The 17,230-nt window shown below is 36.8% G+C and overlaps 1 protein-coding gene across 15 annotated transcripts in view; it reads left to right on the top strand.

Annotated features, from left to right (window-relative positions):
- LOC131437081 (globin-5-like) overlaps positions 1-17,230 on the top strand; it is a 71,320-nt gene that overhangs the window by 40,284 nt on the left and 13,806 nt on the right. The window lies entirely within an intron of this gene.

Here is a 17,230-nt window from a genome sequence, read left to right as displayed (position 1 = left end):
AATTCACAAACCAATCCAGGATCTAGCACAGAAAAAGGTAATAATCCTGTGGGCTCCATTTCACAGCCACCAACAGGATTACTGAAGTTTTCGGAAATTGTTGAATGGATTTTCTCAGCATTCAATATATCTGAACCCTTAAAGACCCTCATAATGGCATTCCTTCCAATAGCTAGAAATTTTTTGAAGCAGTTATCAGCTCAATGGCCAATTGTCTCAGGTTTTGTATCTTTTGATGGATAATTTATCACCCGCCGCAAATGATACAATCACTGTCCTGCAGTGGAATTGTCGAAGCATCATGCCAAAACTTGATTCATTTAAAATTTTATTGCATAGTCAAAAATGTGATGTATTTGCTTTATGCGAAACATGGCTTACTTCAAACATAGCTTTAAATTTTAATGATTTTAACATTATACGTCTCGATAGAGACTCTCCGTATGGTGGAGTGCTTTTGGGAATTAAGAAATGCTGTTCCTTTTATAGATTAAACATCCCTTCAACTTCTAGTATAGAAGTTGTTGCTTGCCAAATAAACATTAAAGGCAAAGATATTTGCATAGCTTCGGTTTATATTCCTCCAAAAGCACAAGTTGGACAGCGACAGCTTAATGAAACGGTTGAAGCCCTTCCTGCTCCACGATTGATTCTGGGGGATTTAAATTCGCACGGAATGATGTGGGGTTCCGTTTACAATGATAGCAGATCATCTTTAATACAAAACATTTGTGACAATTTTAGCATGACGGTATTAAATATGGGTAGCATGACACGGATCCCAAGACCTCCTGCACGCCCAAGTGCATTAGATCTATCTCTTTGCTCAACATCAATTCGACTAGATTGCACCTGGAAAATATTGCCTGATTTACACGGTAGCGATCATTTACCAATCATCATCTCAATTAGCTGTAACAAATGTATTGCTAATTCAGCTAGTATTCCATATGATTTGACAAAAAATATCGACTGGATTAAATACCAAAGTAGAATCTCTAGTATTTTGAATTCAATGGAAGAGCTCCCTCCACTTGAAGAATATGACTTCCTCATTTGTTCGATTCTGGAGGCAGCAGAACAATCCCAAACTAAACGCTTTCCTGGGCCAACGACTAACAGAAGGCCTCCCAACCCCTGGTGGGACAAAGAGTGCTCAGAGGCTAAACTCGCAAAACAAAATGCTTGCAAGACGTTTCTAAAACGGGGAGGAGGAACTCCTCAGAATTTTGAAAAACTTATGGTTTTAGAAACCAAGTACAAGAGCATACTTCGAGCCAAAAAATGTAGCTATTGGAGACATTTTGTCGAAGGTTTGTCAAGAGAAACCTCAATGAGCACTCTTTGGAATACGGCCAGACGAATGAGGAATCGTAACGTGGGCAATGAGAGTGATGAATACTCGAACCGATGGATATTTGACTTTGCTAGGAAAGTTTGCCCAGATTCTGTTCCTACGCAAAGCATTATACGGGAATCTCCTCCAAATAATGGTTTTATTAATAACCCATTTTCAATGATGGAATTTTCTATAGCACTCTTGTCTTGTAACAATAACGCCCCTGGGTTGGACAGAATTAAATTCAACTTGGTGAAGAATCTGCCCGACCTCGCAAAAAGACGTTTGTTGGAATTGTTCAACAAGTTTCTTGAGCAAAATATTGTTCCGCCTGACTGGAGACAAGTGAAAGTTATCGCCATTCAAAAGCCGGGGAAACCAGCTTCCAATCACAACTCATATAGACCCATCGCGATGTTGTCCTGCATCAGAAAATTGTTCGAAAAAATTATTCTACGACGTCTCGACACTTGGGTCGAGACGAACGGTTTGTTGTCAGATACTCAGTTTGGCTTCCGTAGAAATAAAGGGACGAATGATTGCCTTGCATTACTTTCGTCTGACATCCAAATTGCCTTCGCTCAAAAGCAACAAATGGCATCTGTATTTTTAGACATTAAAGGAGCATTTGATTCAGTTTCCATTGATGTTCTTTCAGACAAGCTCCACCAACATGGACTTCCAGCGGTTATAAATAATTATTTGCACAACCTTTTGTCAGAGAAGTGCATGTATTTTTCACATGGCGATTTGGCAACATTCAGAATTAGCTACATGGGTCTCCCGCAAGGCTCATGCCTCAGTCCGCTCCTCTATAATTTTTACGTGAATGACATTGACAGCTGTCTAGTAACCCCATGTACACTAAGGCAATTGGCAGATGATGGCGTGGTTTCAGTTACTGGGCCCAAAGCTATTGATCTGCATAAACCATTGCAAGATACCTTAGATAACTTGTCCGTTTGGGCTGTTCATCTTGGTATCGAATTCTCTGCGGAGAAAACAGAGTTAGTCGTCTTTTCAAGAAAGCATGATCCCGCGCAGCTTCAGCTCCATATGATGGGAAGAATGATCCAACAGGTTTTAACTTTTAAATACCTCGGGGTGTGGTTCGATTCCAAATGCACGTGGGGAGGACACATTAGGTATCTGATAACGAAATGCCAACAAAGAGTAAATTTTCTTCGAACAATTACAGGATCTTGGTGGGGTTCTCATCCGCAAGATCTAATAAAATTGTATCAAACAACGATACTTTCAGTGATGGAATATGGATGCGTTTGTTTTCGTTCCGCTGCAAACTCTCATTTTATCAAACTTGAGCGAATTCAGTACCGTTGTTTGCGAATTGCCTTAGGCTGCATGCACTCGACACATACAATGAGTCTTGAAGTTCTCGCGGGAGTTCTTCCATTAAAAGATCGATTTTGGGAGCTTTCATCACGCCTGCTAATAAGATGTGAGGTGCTGAATCCCATGGTAATTAATAATTTCGAACGACTAGTCGAGCTTCGATCTCAAACAAAATTTATGACAGTATATTTTAACCATATGTCACAGGAAATCAACCCTTCAAGATATATTCCTATCCGTGTCAGCATCCTAAGTGCCCCTGACTCAACTTTATTTTTCGATACATCCATGCAGCGTGAAGTGCGTGGAATCCCGGATCATCTACGCTCGACGGAAATCCCAAAAATATTTTCAAGTAAGTTCAGGCATATTGACTCTGAGAAAATGTTTTACACGGACGGATCGTGAATTGAAGAAGCGACAGGGTTTGGTATGTTCAACAATAATGTTTCGGCCTCATTTAGGCTTCAAGAACCTGCATCTGTTTATATAGCAGAGCTAGCAGCAGTTCATTATAGTTTGAGTGTAATCGTCACATTATCTCCAAACCATTATTTCCTCTTCACAGATAGTCTGAGTGCAATTGAAGCCATTCGCTCAATCGCTGCTGGCAAAAATGAACCGTTTTTCTTGGGTAAAATAAAACAGTGTCTGAACGACATATTGAATAATAATTATCTAATCACTATAGTCTGGGTCCCGGCTCATTGCTCCATTCCAGGCAATGAAAGAGCCGATATTTTAGCCAAACGTGGTGCTATTGAGGGTGAAATTTATGAGAGACCAATTGCTTTCAACGAATTCTATAGCTCGTCTCGCCAAAGAACACTTGCCAGCTGGCAAGCTTCTTGGGATAAAGATGATCTGGGTCGGTGGATGCACTCAATTATTCCGAAAATATCGACAAAGGCATGGTTCAGGGGACTGGATGTGAGTAGAGATTTCATTCGTGTGATGTCCAGACTCATGTCCAATCACTACACGTTAGATGCACATCTCCTTCGAATTGGGCTCTCCGAGACTAATCATTGTGCTTGCGGAGAAGGTTATCGGGATATTGATCATGTCGTTTGGACATGCGTGGAGTATCGTGATGTCAGATCTCAACTAATAAATTCTTTGCGTACCCAAGGTAAACTATCCAATATCCCAGTTCGAGACATTCTTGCTTGTCGTGACCTTTCATACATGAAACTTATTTATCATTTCATAAAGAAAATTGGAGTTTCAATTTAATAAAGGCCCCTTTTAAGACTTAGTTCTGATCCCAGCTGCGTCCATGAGTTCAACCAATAGCTAAATTAGAATAAAAATTATGTAATGATACAAACAAACTCGAAACAGTTTATGAAATTATCAACAAAATGTCTGAAAATAACAGCTTATTTTATAATTTATAGAAGTTAATCGTTTGGTTCAAATAATATTTCCGAGTAGATTTCATAATTAATGACGAGTTACCTAAGATGATATTTAAGCTATAAGAGAATATGTTTTAATAAATTCAAAACGTTGTGACTATGTTAGAATTAAATTAGGATAAGAATATTATGTAAAAGTGATGCTACGGCGAAGAAAAACTTATGTAAACTGCCTTAAGAAATAAACGTATTTATGGAAAAAAAAAAATCCAAATTTCGGCATCGGAATTACAAGGGCTGTGTGTAAAAAAGGGAGAATAATGTGAAAGTGGAGGTGAAATTTTATATCACCTTAAGCGGCGAATCATAAAACAGACATATGCCTGGAATATGCTTCTGACGTTAATGACTTTTTAATCGGTTCTCAACAATTTTACGATTTTTAAAGGCTATGGCCGGGTAACCATGTGATATGTTTTAGGTAATGTCAGGAAGGTTTTTTTCAATTCTTAAAAAATTGTAAATGCATTTTTTCACACTCTGGATTTTTCAGAAATAATTTAAAAATTTTTAGACACGTTGAAATACTTCGGTTTTATATATTTTTAAAATGTGAAAAATATTTGAGTTTTTCTTCAAGAAAAATCACAATCAACCATGCGTCTACATTGAAGTTAAATGAGAAGTAAGCGCATGGTGCACAACTACTAGAACTAAGCACCATGCGTTTCCTTCTGACAGAGCATCAATGGAATCTGGTTGATTGTTCTGTTTTTTTTTTCAGAAAAATGAAATACTGAAGTCGTTCATAGTTAAAAAAATATGGAACCGAAACATTTTTAAGCGTTCAAAAATTATTTGATTAATTCCAAAAACTTCTAGAGTAAGAGAAATCGTGATGCAAAATTTTAAGTATATTTCATTTTTCAAAAAAAAAATTGAAAAAAAGTAAACCTTCCCGATTAAGTGTAAAACATCCCTGTTTTTCTAAAATTTTTCAATGGAGCAGTAGTTTAAAAACTGAAATAAAATGATAATCAAACGAAACACCACAGCTCAGTCAATATGGCAGCTGACGGGTTGAAATTTTGGGAAAATTGTCCCAGATTTCATATGCTAATAAATTGTCATTGATTATCAAATTTACAGATGTCAGGTAATTGTAATTTGATTATACATGAAGCGAAAACTCAATAAACTCAAAATGAAAAAAAAATTATTTTGAAAAAAAATCAGAACAATTAAATACCATTCTCACTTTCTAAAGCAATATTGCGATGAAAACCAATGCATCTGTTAACACGAAATACTTCAGTACTGCTATAGAAAAAAAGTTTGGTAACAGATTTCAGCAATACAAAATCAACAGATGCTTCTACCAAGATGGGACTGTAAGTAAGTAAGTAAATAAGTAAGTAAGTAAGTAATTAAGTAAGTAAGTAAGTAATTAAGTATGTCAGTAAGTAATTAGCTAAGTCAGTAAGTAATTAGCTAAGTCAGTAAGTAATTAAGTAAGTCAGTAAGTAAGTGAGTAAGTAAGTAAGTAAGTAAGTAAGTAAGTAAGTAAGTAAGTAAGTAAGTAAGTAAGTAAGTAAGTAAGTAAGTAAGTAAGTAAGTAAGTAAGTAAGTAAGTAAGTAAGTAAGTAAGTAAGTAAGTAAGTAAGTAAGTAAGTAAGTAAGTAAGTAAATAAGTAAGTAAGTAAGTAAGTAAGTAAGTAAGTAAGTAAGTAAGTAAGTAAGTAAGTAAGTAAGTAAGTAAGTAAGTAAGTAACTAAGTAAGTAAGTAAATAAGTAAGTAAATAAGTAAGTAAATAAGTGAGTGAGTAAGTAAGTAAGTAAGTAAGTAAGTAAATAAGTAAGTAAGGCTTAGTTAGTGTGTAAACCGGTGCAGTAATATTTTACAACTGGAGAAAGAAGAGTAACAGAAATTTTTATATATATTAAGCTGTCGAAGCTCGCCCAGATACTTCTCGTGTTTCCGGTTATCTATTCCAGTGGCTCGAAAGAGTGACACTTACATCGCAACCAGGACCATCAACCATATATTTTGTTTTGAGGAGTCCTTGAATAAACGTCTGTTGCTTTTTCTCAAGCAACATAATCGTTTGGCGGGATTTGACATCTTTAGAATGAGAGTGTGCTGATATTTTTAAATGAAATATAATAAAATGCATCAAACTAAAGTTATTCAATTCCTGACCGTAACACCCTCTAATGTTTGCATTAAAAAATAAAAGAATTTCTCTTAGTGATAAAAAAACTAAGACAGATAGTTGCTTTTTCTCAAGCAACATAATCGTTTGGCGGGATTTGACATCTTTAGAATGAGAGTGTGCTGATATTTTTAAATGAAATATAATAAAATGCATCAAACTAAAGTTATTCAATTCCTGACCGTAACACCCTCTAATGTTTGCATTAAAAAATAAAAGAATTTCTCTTAGTGATAAAAAAAACTAAGACAGATAATTGCTTTTGATAAATTTCACACGTTTTCACGCCTTCTTGCAAAAACTTTCTTCGTTTTATTTAGCAATTCCTCTTCAGTTTTTGCGACAAAATTGTTGGAGTAGATCTCACGATCGTTTCGAGCCATGGGCCGATATCAGATCCGGCCAGAGTACTGCGTCTATTTCTTGATGAACGACGCAACTTCCGGCAGGCATTTCGTACTACAAATTTTCCCGTTCATAGCCAGTTCGAAATGAAAGAAGCGGCTTTAGCATCCCCTTCTCGTTGATTGTCAACCACAGCAATACCTTCTTAGGTCTTAGGTCGTAGGCCGTCTGTTACTGGTCTTTCGTTCAATGTTCTGATTGTTGTCTAAAAGTGCCAAGATGTTTGTAGAAACCGTATCCGGTGTTCACAAATTGCCGTCAAATTTTATCTGCTGATTCATGGGTTACTATGATTGATACTGCATGGGTAGCTGCAGCAGTACGGGTGAAGATAAACCTTTGAAAAATCGAAAATTTAAGTCCATTTTTTGTTCAACTCAAGTGTTATCATTGCAGTTTCAAATGTATTCCGATTGTAATACATACATAGTATCAATAGCTATAATCACTGAAATAGAAGTCTTCAAAATACACACAAAACGTACTAATTTTGAACCTATGCCAATATGCGATGGATAGAGTTTTTGCTTCTAAACATTCATTCCAATCGTTTTTATTTTTTCTTGCAGAGAATAGAGGAACTTGTATGGTGGCAGAAAGGAGAAGTCGCGACAGTTCAGTCAAAGCTAAATCATCTCCAAAGGATGGTCCTAATGGCGATGACAGGAGCATTCACGACAACTCCTACTGCTGCTCTAGAGGCGCTACTGTGCATTAAACCACTACATGTGTTCCTAAAACAAGAAGCATTATCTTGTGCATACCGTCTTAGGGTTACAGGGCTTTGGAACAGTAACCCATTAGAATATGCTACCAGTCACACTCGCTTGTGGTCTCAAATGGTTCCGTGGGATGAGTATTTACTCGCTCCTAGTGACCTAACTCTCACATGCAGTTTTCCTTTTAAAACATTCAATGTGAGCTATCCTCTTCGTTAGGAATGGTTGTCTGGTTGTCTGGAACGACAACTTGATGAACACATAGTTTGTTTTACGGACGGTTCTCTGTTGAATGGTCGTGCTGGTGCTGGTATCTACTGTCGTGAAATAGGCTGGAGCAGTCTCATTCACTTGGTAGATACTGTACTGTGTTCCAAGCAGAAATCTACGCAATTCTGTGTGGAGTACAATCGGCACTTCAGCAGAGGATCTGTGGTAAACGTATTTATTTTTGTTCCGACAGTCAGGCAGCCTTAAAAGCACTCAGTTCGAATGACTCACGGTCGAATCTAGTGATCGCATGTCGAACTCAAATTGAAGACCTCAGCATTTCAAATGCTGTTTACTTCTTATGGGTACCCGGCCATTCTGGTATTACTGGAAATGAATGAGCTGATGAGTTGGCTAGAGCTGGTGCAACGAATGATTTCGTTGGTCCTGAATCAGCTTTACCACTTTCAACTGGTTGGATGAGGCACAGGATTCGTTCTTGGGCTGCATCCAAACATGCCAGCTACTGGCGCAGCTTGCAAACTTTCGCTCAGACAAAAGCATTTCTACCAGATTTAAGTCTGAAAATGTCAAAGTGTCTACTGCATTTCTCCAAGTATCATTGCAGTATTCTGGTCAGAGCTCTGACTGGACATTGTAAACTCAATTATCACATGGCTACTATTCAACGTGCTGAGTATTATTCGTGTGATTTGTGTGAATGCGATTATGGTACTTCATATCATCTGATATGTAACTGTCCCGCATTGACGCAGCTACGTATCCTGGTTTTTGGTTCTCCATACATGGTTGAGTCTGTGTATGCGGAGCTAAAATTGAAGGATATTCTCTCGTTTCTCACCCAATGTGGTAAGGAACTATAGTCAGAAGGGTTCATCGTTCTTCCTGGAGTGAATGAATCCCTTCTGTATTCACCTTAAATAGGGTTTAGCAGATTGTTTGGCATCCTTTGGGGGGTACCGAGTTTACTTCTATTCGTACATACTGCGAGTCGTTCTGCATTCTTCCGGGAGTGCAGAATGGTGTCGCTTTTGTAAGATCTCTAAATCCTCTCGGGGGTTGGAGGTTTTGTTAACAGCAGACTGTTCAGGACCTCGTAGAGGTTCAGAATTTCCTTCTGCTTCCACTAAATGTGATCCTCAGCAGATTGTTCAGCATCCCTTAGGGGTGCAGAATTTACTTCTGCTTTTATGTGTTTTTGTGTCGTCAATTTTTCCCATCCTCCTAGTCCAACCCTTACCATTTCCTTTCAATACTTCCCTCTTATATATCGGGAAAATGATGCTAAAAACAAATTGATGGCAAGGCACAAATCTCCAAATATCAAGGGGAACGTGCCATTTGAGCCAATTTGTTCTGATTCCTGATTCCTGATCACATCCAACAATCAGCATCCAACAAGAACATCTAGAGCAACGAGGATCTACACGGCAGTGCAACGGAGATAGACAACAATTTCAAGGTAGAAGTTTTTTCTTTTCCTTTTAATTGAGTACTGTGTAGTGTTGGTTTCATTTTTTATTTTAAAGTTTGATTAAAAATTTTAATGTGATGGATGAATCCATGGACGTAAATCCTAGCATGAATCCTATACCCCCACGAACGAAAAAATATCAGGAGAGCTCTTCTGGGCCTTGGATAGTCTTTTTTAGACGTATATCAAAGCCATTAAACATTTACCAAATTTCTAAAGGTTTGACATCACGATACTCTTCAATCAAAGAGATCATAAAAGTAAACAACGATAAAATTCGTGTTGTGGTAAATAATTTGAAACACGCGAATGATATTGTCTCTTCGGAACATTTCATTAAAGAGTATAAAGTTTACATACCCTCCAAAGATGTCGAAATTGACGGTGTTGTTACCGAAGCGAGTCTTTCGGTAGATGATTTACTCAAGCATGGTGTTGGTCGTTTCAAGAACTCTATGCTTGAGGGTGTGAAAATACTGGAGTGCAAACAACTGTACTCAGTAGTTTATGAAGAGGGAAAAAAAGTTTATCGCCCATCAGACTCGTTTCGAGTGACATTTGCCGGATCTGCGTTGCCGTCCCATGTCTATGTCGATAAAATTCGCCTCCCTGTTCGGCTTTTTGTTCCAAATGTAATGAATTGTACGAACTGCAAAAAATTCGGACACACAGCTACTTACTGTAGCAATAAACCAAAATGTATTAAGTGTGAAGGACCTCATGAAGATAATGATTGCAACAAGGAAATTGAAAAATGTATTTATTGTGGGGAAAGTCCTCATGAGGATATTTCATTATGCACTGCATTTAAAGTGCACAAAGACAAAATTAAGCTTTCTTTAAAAGCACGGTCTAAGCGCACATATGCAGAAATGCTTAAAACGGTCATTGATGTCCCCCCTTTGGAAACCGAAAACGGGTTTTCAAATCTAGAGGAAACAGAGGACTCTGACTCTGACGAAAATAGTGAAGGTAATTCGTTTATCACTACCCAAGGGTCAGTTAAGAGAAAGAAGTCTTCATCCAAATTACCAAAAAAGACACCTAAAGTTTCATCTTCAAAAAAAGATCCCCGTGTTAAACAAAAAAAGTCAAAACCAAAGACTGTGCCTCCTGGTTTGTCAAATTCACAAACCAATCCAGGATCTAGCACAGAAAAAGGTAATAATCCTGTGGGCTCCATTTCACAGCCACCAACAGGATTACTGAAGTTTTCGGAAATTGTTGAATGGATTTTCTCAGCATTCAATATATCTGAACCCTTAAAGACCCTCATAATGGCATTCCTTCCAATAGCTAGAAATTTTTTGAAGCAGTTATCAGCTCAATGGCCAATTGTCTCAGGTTTTGTATCTTTTGATGGATAATTTATCACCCGCCGCAAATGATACAATCACTGTCCTGCAGTGGAATTGTCGAAGCATCATGCCAAAACTTGATTCATTTAAAATTTTATTGCATAGTCAAAAATGTGATGTATTTGCTTTATGCGAAACATGGCTTACTTCAAACATAGCTTTAAATTTTAATGATTTTAACATTATACGTCTCGATAGAGACTCTCCGTATGGTGGAGTGCTTTTGGGAATTAAGAAATGCTGTTCCTTTTATAGATTAAACATCCCTTCAACTTCTAGTATAGAAGTTGTTGCTTGCCAAATAAACATTAAAGGCAAAGATATTTGCATAGCTTCGGTTTATATTCCTCCAAAAGCACAAGTTGGACAGCGACAGCTTAATGAAACGGTTGAAGCCCTTCCTGCTCCACGATTGATTCTGGGGGATTTAAATTCGCACGGAATGATGTGGGGTTCCGTTTACAATGATAGCAGATCATCTTTAATACAAAACATTTGTGACAATTTTAGCATGACGGTATTAAATATGGGTAGCATGACACGGATCCCAAGACCTCCTGCACGCCCAAGTGCATTAGATCTATCTCTTTGCTCAACATCAATTCGACTAGATTGCACCTGGAAAATATTGCCTGATTTACACGGTAGCGATCATTTACCAATCATCATCTCAATTAGCTGTAACAAATGTATTGCTAATTCAGCTAGTATTCCATATGATTTGACAAAAAATATCGACTGGATTAAATACCAAAGTAGAATCTCTAGTATTTTGAATTCAATGGAAGAGCTCCCTCCACTTGAAGAATATGACTTCCTCATTTGTTCGATTCTGGAGGCAGCAGAACAATCCCAAACTAAACGCTTTCCTGGGCCAACGACTAACAGAAGGCCTCCCAACCCCTGGTGGGACAAAGAGTGCTCAGAGGCTAAACTCGCAAAACAAAATGCTTGCAAGACGTTTCTAAAACGGGGAGGAGGAACTCCTCAGAATTTTGAAAAACTTATGGTTTTAGAAACCAAGTACAAGAGCATACTTCGAGCCAAAAAATGTAGCTATTGGAGACATTTTGTCGAAGGTTTGTCAAGAGAAACCTCAATGAGCACTCTTTGGAATACGGCCAGACGAATGAGGAATCGTAACGTGGGCAATGAGAGTGATGAATACTCGAACCGATGGATATTTGACTTTGCTAGGAAAGTTTGCCCAGATTCTGTTCCTACGCAAAGCATTATACGGGAATCTCCTCCAAATAATGGTTTTATTAATAACCCATTTTCAATGATGGAATTTTCTATAGCACTCTTGTCTTGTAACAATAACGCCCCTGGGTTGGACAGAATTAAATTCAACTTGGTGAAGATGCCCGACCTCGCAAAAAGACGTTTGTTGGAATTGTTCAACAAGTTTCTTGAGCAAAATATTGTTCCGCCTGACTGGAGACAAGTGAAAGTTATCGCCATTCAAAAGCCGGGGAAACCAGCTTCCAATCACAACTCATATAGACCCATCGCGATGTTGTCCTGCATCAGAAAATTGTTCGAAAAAATTATTCTACGACGTCTCGACACTTGGGTCGAGACGAACGGTTTGTTGTCAGATACTCAGTTTGGCTTCCGTAGAAATAAAGGGACGAATGATTGCCTTGCATTACTTTCGTCTGACATCCAAATTGCCTTCGCTCAAAAGCAACAAATGGCATCTGTATTTTTAGACATTAAAGGAGCATTTGATTCAGTTTCCATTGATGTTCTTTCAGACAAGCTCCACCAACATGGACTTCCAGCGGTTATAAATAATTATTTGCACAACCTTTTGTCAGAGAAGTGCATGTATTTTTCACATGGCGATTTGGCAACATTCAGAATTAGCTACATGGGTCTCCCGCAAGGCTCATGCCTCAGTCCGCTCCTCTATAATTTTTACGTGAATGACATTGACAGCTGTCTAGTAACCCCATGTACACTAAGGCAATTGGCAGATGATGGCGTGGTTTCAGTTACTGGGCCCAAAGCTATTGATCTGCATAAACCATTGCAAGATACCTTAGATAACTTGTCCGTTTGGGCTGTTCATCTTGGTATCGAATTCTCTGCGGAGAAAACAGAGTTAGTCGTCTTTTCAAGAAAGCATGATCCCGCGCAGGACACATTAGGTATCTGATAACGAAATGCCAACAAAGAGTAAATTTTCTTCGAACAATTACAGGATCTTGGTGGGATTCTCATCCGCAAGATCTAATAAAATTGTATCAAACAACGATACTTTCAGTGATGGAATATGGATGCGTTTGTTTTCGTTCCGCTGCAAACTCTCATTTTATCAAACTTGAGCGAATTCAGTACCGTTGTTTGCGAATTGCCTTAGGCTGCATGCACTCGACACATACAATGAGTCTTGAAGTTCTCGCGGGAGTTCTTCCATTAAAAGATCGATTTTGGGAGCTTTCATCACGCCTGCTAATAAGATGTGAGGTGCTGAATCCCATGGTAATTAATAATTTCGAACGACTAGTCGAGCTTCGATCTCAAACAAAATTTATGACAGTATATTTTAACCATATGTCACAGGAAATCAACCCTTCAAGATATATTCCTATCCGTGTCAGCATCCTAAGTGCCCCTGACTCAACTTTATTTTTCGATACATCCATGCAGCGTGAAGTGCGTGGAATCCCGGATCATCTACGCTCGACGGAAATCCCAAAAATATTTTCAAGTAAGTTCAGGCATATTGACTCTGAGAAAATGTTTTACACGGACGGATCGCGAATTGAAGAAGCGACAGGGTTTGGTATGTTCAACAATAATGTTTCGGCCTCATTTAGGCTTCAAGAACCTGCATCTGTTTATATAGCAGAGCTAGCAGCAGTTCATTATAGTTTGAGTGTAATCGTCACATTATCTCCAAACCATTATTTCCTCTTCACAGATAGTCTGAGTGCAATTGAAGCCATTCGCTCAATCGCTGCTGGCAAAAATGAACCGTTTTTCTTGGGTAAAATAAAACAGTGTCTGAACGACATATTGAATAATAATTATCTAATCACTATAGTCTGGGTCCCGGCTCATTGCTCCATTCCAGGCAATGAAAGAGCCGATATTTTAGCCAAACGTGGTGCTATTGAGGGTGAAATTTATGAGAGACCAATTGCTTTCAACGAATTCTATAGCTCGTCTCGCCAAAGAACACTTGCCAGCTGGCAAGCTTCTTGGGATAAAGATGATCTGGGTCGGTGGATGCACTCAATTATTCCGAAAATATCGACAAAGGCATGGTTCAGGGGACTGGATGTGAGTAGAGATTTCATTCGTGTGATGTCCAGACTCATGTCCAATCACTACACGTTAGATGCACATCTCCTTCGAATTGGGCTCTCCGAGACTAATCATTGTGCTTGCGGAGAAGGTTATCGGGATATTGATCATGTCGTTTGGACATGCGTGGAGTATCGTGATGTCAGATCTCAACTAATAAATTCTTTGCGTACCCAAGGTAAACTATCCAATATCCCAGTTCGAGACATTCTTGCTTGTCGTGACCTTTCATACATGAAACTTATTTATCATTTCATAAAGAAAATTGGAGTTTCAATTTAATAAAGGCCCCTTTTAAGACTTAGTTCTGATCCCAGCTGCGTCCATGAGTTCAACCAATAGCTAAATTAGAATAAAAATTATGTAATGATACAAACAAACTCGAAACAGTTTATGAAATTATCAACAAAATGTCTGAAAATAACAGCTTATTTTATAATTTATAGAAGTTAATCGTTTGGTTCAAATAATATTTCCGAGTAGATTTCATAATTAATGACGAGTTACCTAAGATGATATTTAAGCTATAAGAGAATATGTTTTAATAAATTCAAAACGTTGTGACTATGTTAGAATTAAATTAGGATAAGAATATTATGTAAAAGTGATGCTACGGCGAAGAAAAACTTATGTAAACTGCCTTAAGAAATAAACGTATTTATGGAAAAAAAAAAAAAATCCAAATTTCGGCATCGGAATTACAAGGGCTGTGTGTAAAAAAGGGAGAATAATGTGAAAGTGGAGGTGAAATTTTATATCACCTTAAGCGGCGAATCATAAAACAGACATATGCCTGGAATATGCTTCTGACGTTAATGACTTTTTAATCGGTTCTCAACAATTTTACGATTTTTAAAGGCTATGGCCGGGTAACCATGTGATATGTTTTAGGTAATGTCAGGAAGGTTTTTTTCAATTCTTAAAAAATTGTAAATGCATTTTTTCACACTCTGGATTTTTCAGAAATAATTTAAAAATTTTTAGACACGTTGAAATACTTCGGTTTTATATATTTTTAAAATGTGAAAAATATTTGAGTTTTTCTTCAAGAAAAATCACAATCAACCATGCGTCTACATTGAAGTTAAATGAGAAGTAAGCGCATGGTGCACAACTACTAGAACTAAGCACCATGCGTTTCCTTCTGACAGAGCATCAATGGAATCTGGTTGATTGTTCTGTTTTTTTTCAGAAAAATGAAATACTGAAGTCGTTCATAGTTAAAAAAATATGGAACCGAAACATTTTTAAGCGTTCAAAAATTATTTGATTAATTCCAAAAACTTCTAGAGTAAGAGAAATCGTGATGCAAAATTTTAAGTATATTTCATTTTTCAAAAAAAAATTGAAAAAAAGTAAACCTTCCCGATTAAGTGTAAAACATCCCTGTTTTTCTAAAATTTTTCAATGGAGCAGTAGTTTAAAAACTGAAATAAAATGATAATCAAACGAAACACCACAGCTCAGTCAATATGGCAGCTGACGGGTTGAAATTTTGGGAAAATTGTCCCAGATTTCATATGCTAATAAATTGTCATTGATTATCAAATTTACAGATGTCAGGTAATTGTAATTTGATTATACATGAAGCGAAAACTCAATAAACTCAAAATGAAAAAAAAATTATTTTGAAAAAAAATCAGAACAATTAAATACCATTCTCACTTTCTAAAGCAATATTGCGATGAAAACCAATGCATCTGTTAACACGAAATACTTCAGTACTGCTATAGAAAAAAAGTTTGGTAACAGATTTCAGCAATACAAAATCAACAGATGCTTCTACCAAGATGGGACTGTAAGTAAGTAAGTAAATAAGTAAGTAAGTAAGTAATTAAGTAAGTAAGTAAGTAATTAAGTATGTCAGTAAGTAATTAGCTAAGTCAGTAAGTAATTAGCTAAGTCAGTAAGTAATTAGCTAAGTCAGTAAGTAATTAAGTAAGTCAGTAAGTAAGTGAGTAAGTAAGTAAGTAAGTAAGTAAGTAAGTAAGTAAGTAAGTAAGTAAGTAAGTAAGTAAGTAAGTAAGTAAGTAAGTAAGTAAGTAAGTAAGTAAGTAAGTAAGTAAGTAAGTAAGTAAGTAAGTAAATAAGTAAGTAAGTAAGTAAGTAAGTAAGTAAGTAAGTAAGTAAGTAAGTAAGTAAGTAAGTAAGTAAGTAAGTAAGTAAGTAAGTAAGTAAGTAAGTAAGTAAGTAAGTAACTAAGTAAGTAAGTAAATAAGTAAGTAAATAAGTAAGTAAATAAGTGAGTGAGTAAGTAAGTAAGTAAGTAAGTAAGTAAGTAAGTAAATAAATAAGTAAGGCTTAGTTAGTGTGTAAACCGGTGCAGTAATATTTTACAACTGGAGAAAGAAGAGTAACAGAAATTTTTATATATATTAAGCTGTCGAAGCTCGCCCAGATACTTCTCGTGTTTCCGGTTATCTATTCCAGTGGCTCGAAAGAGTGACACTTACATCGCAACCAGGACCATCAACCATATATTTTGTTTTGAGGAGTCCTTGAATAAACGTCTGTTGCTTTTTCTCAAGCAACATAATCGTTTGGCGGGATTTGACATCTTTAGAATGAGAGTGTGCTGATATTTTTAAATGAAATATAATAAAATGCATCAAACTAAAGTTATTCAATTCCTGACCGTAACACCCTCTAATGTTTGCATTGAAAAATAAAAGAATTTCTCTTAGTGATAAAAAAAACTAAGAAATTTTTATATATATATATTTTTATATATATTAAGCTGTCGAAGCTCGCCCAGATACTTCTCGTGTTTCCGGTTATCTATTCCAGTGGCTCGAAAGAGTGACACTTACATCGCAACCAGGACCATCAACCATATATTTTGTTTTGAGGAGTCCTTGAATAAACGTCTGTTGCTTTTTCTCAAGCAACATAATCGTTTGGCGGGATTTGACATCTTTAGAATGAGAGTGTGCTGATATTTTTAAATGAAATATAATAAAATGCATCAAACTAAAGTTATTCAATTCCTGACCGTAACACCCTCTAATGTTTGCATTAAAAAATAAAAGAATTTCTCTTAGTGATAAAAAAACTAAGACAGATAGTTGCTTTTTCTCAAGCAACATAATCGTTTGGCGGGATTTGACATCTTTAGAATGAGAGTGTGCTGATATTTTTAAATGAAATATAATAAAATGCATCAAACTAAAGTTATTCAATTCCTGACCGTAACACCCTCTAATGTTTGCATTAAAAAATAAAAGAATTTCTCTTAGTGATAAAAAAAACTAAGACAGATAATTGCTTTTGATAAATTTCACACGTTTTCACGCCTTCTTGCAAAAACTTTCTTCGTTTTATTTAGCAATTCCTCTTCAGTTTTTGCGACAAAATTGTTGGAGTAGATCTCACGATCGTTTCGAGCCATGGGCCGATATCAGATCCGGCCAGAGTACTGCGTCTATTTCTTGATGAACGACGCAACTTCCGGCAGGCATT

The sequence above is a fragment of the Malaya genurostris genome, chromosome 3 (assembly GCF_030247185.1).
Source record: "Malaya genurostris strain Urasoe2022 chromosome 3, Malgen_1.1, whole genome shotgun sequence".
Classification (NCBI taxonomy): Eukaryota; Metazoa; Arthropoda; class Insecta; order Diptera; family Culicidae; genus Malaya; species Malaya genurostris.
The sequence above is the reverse complement of the archived record's forward strand: the minus strand, read 5'-3'. Positions and strand labels throughout refer to the sequence as shown.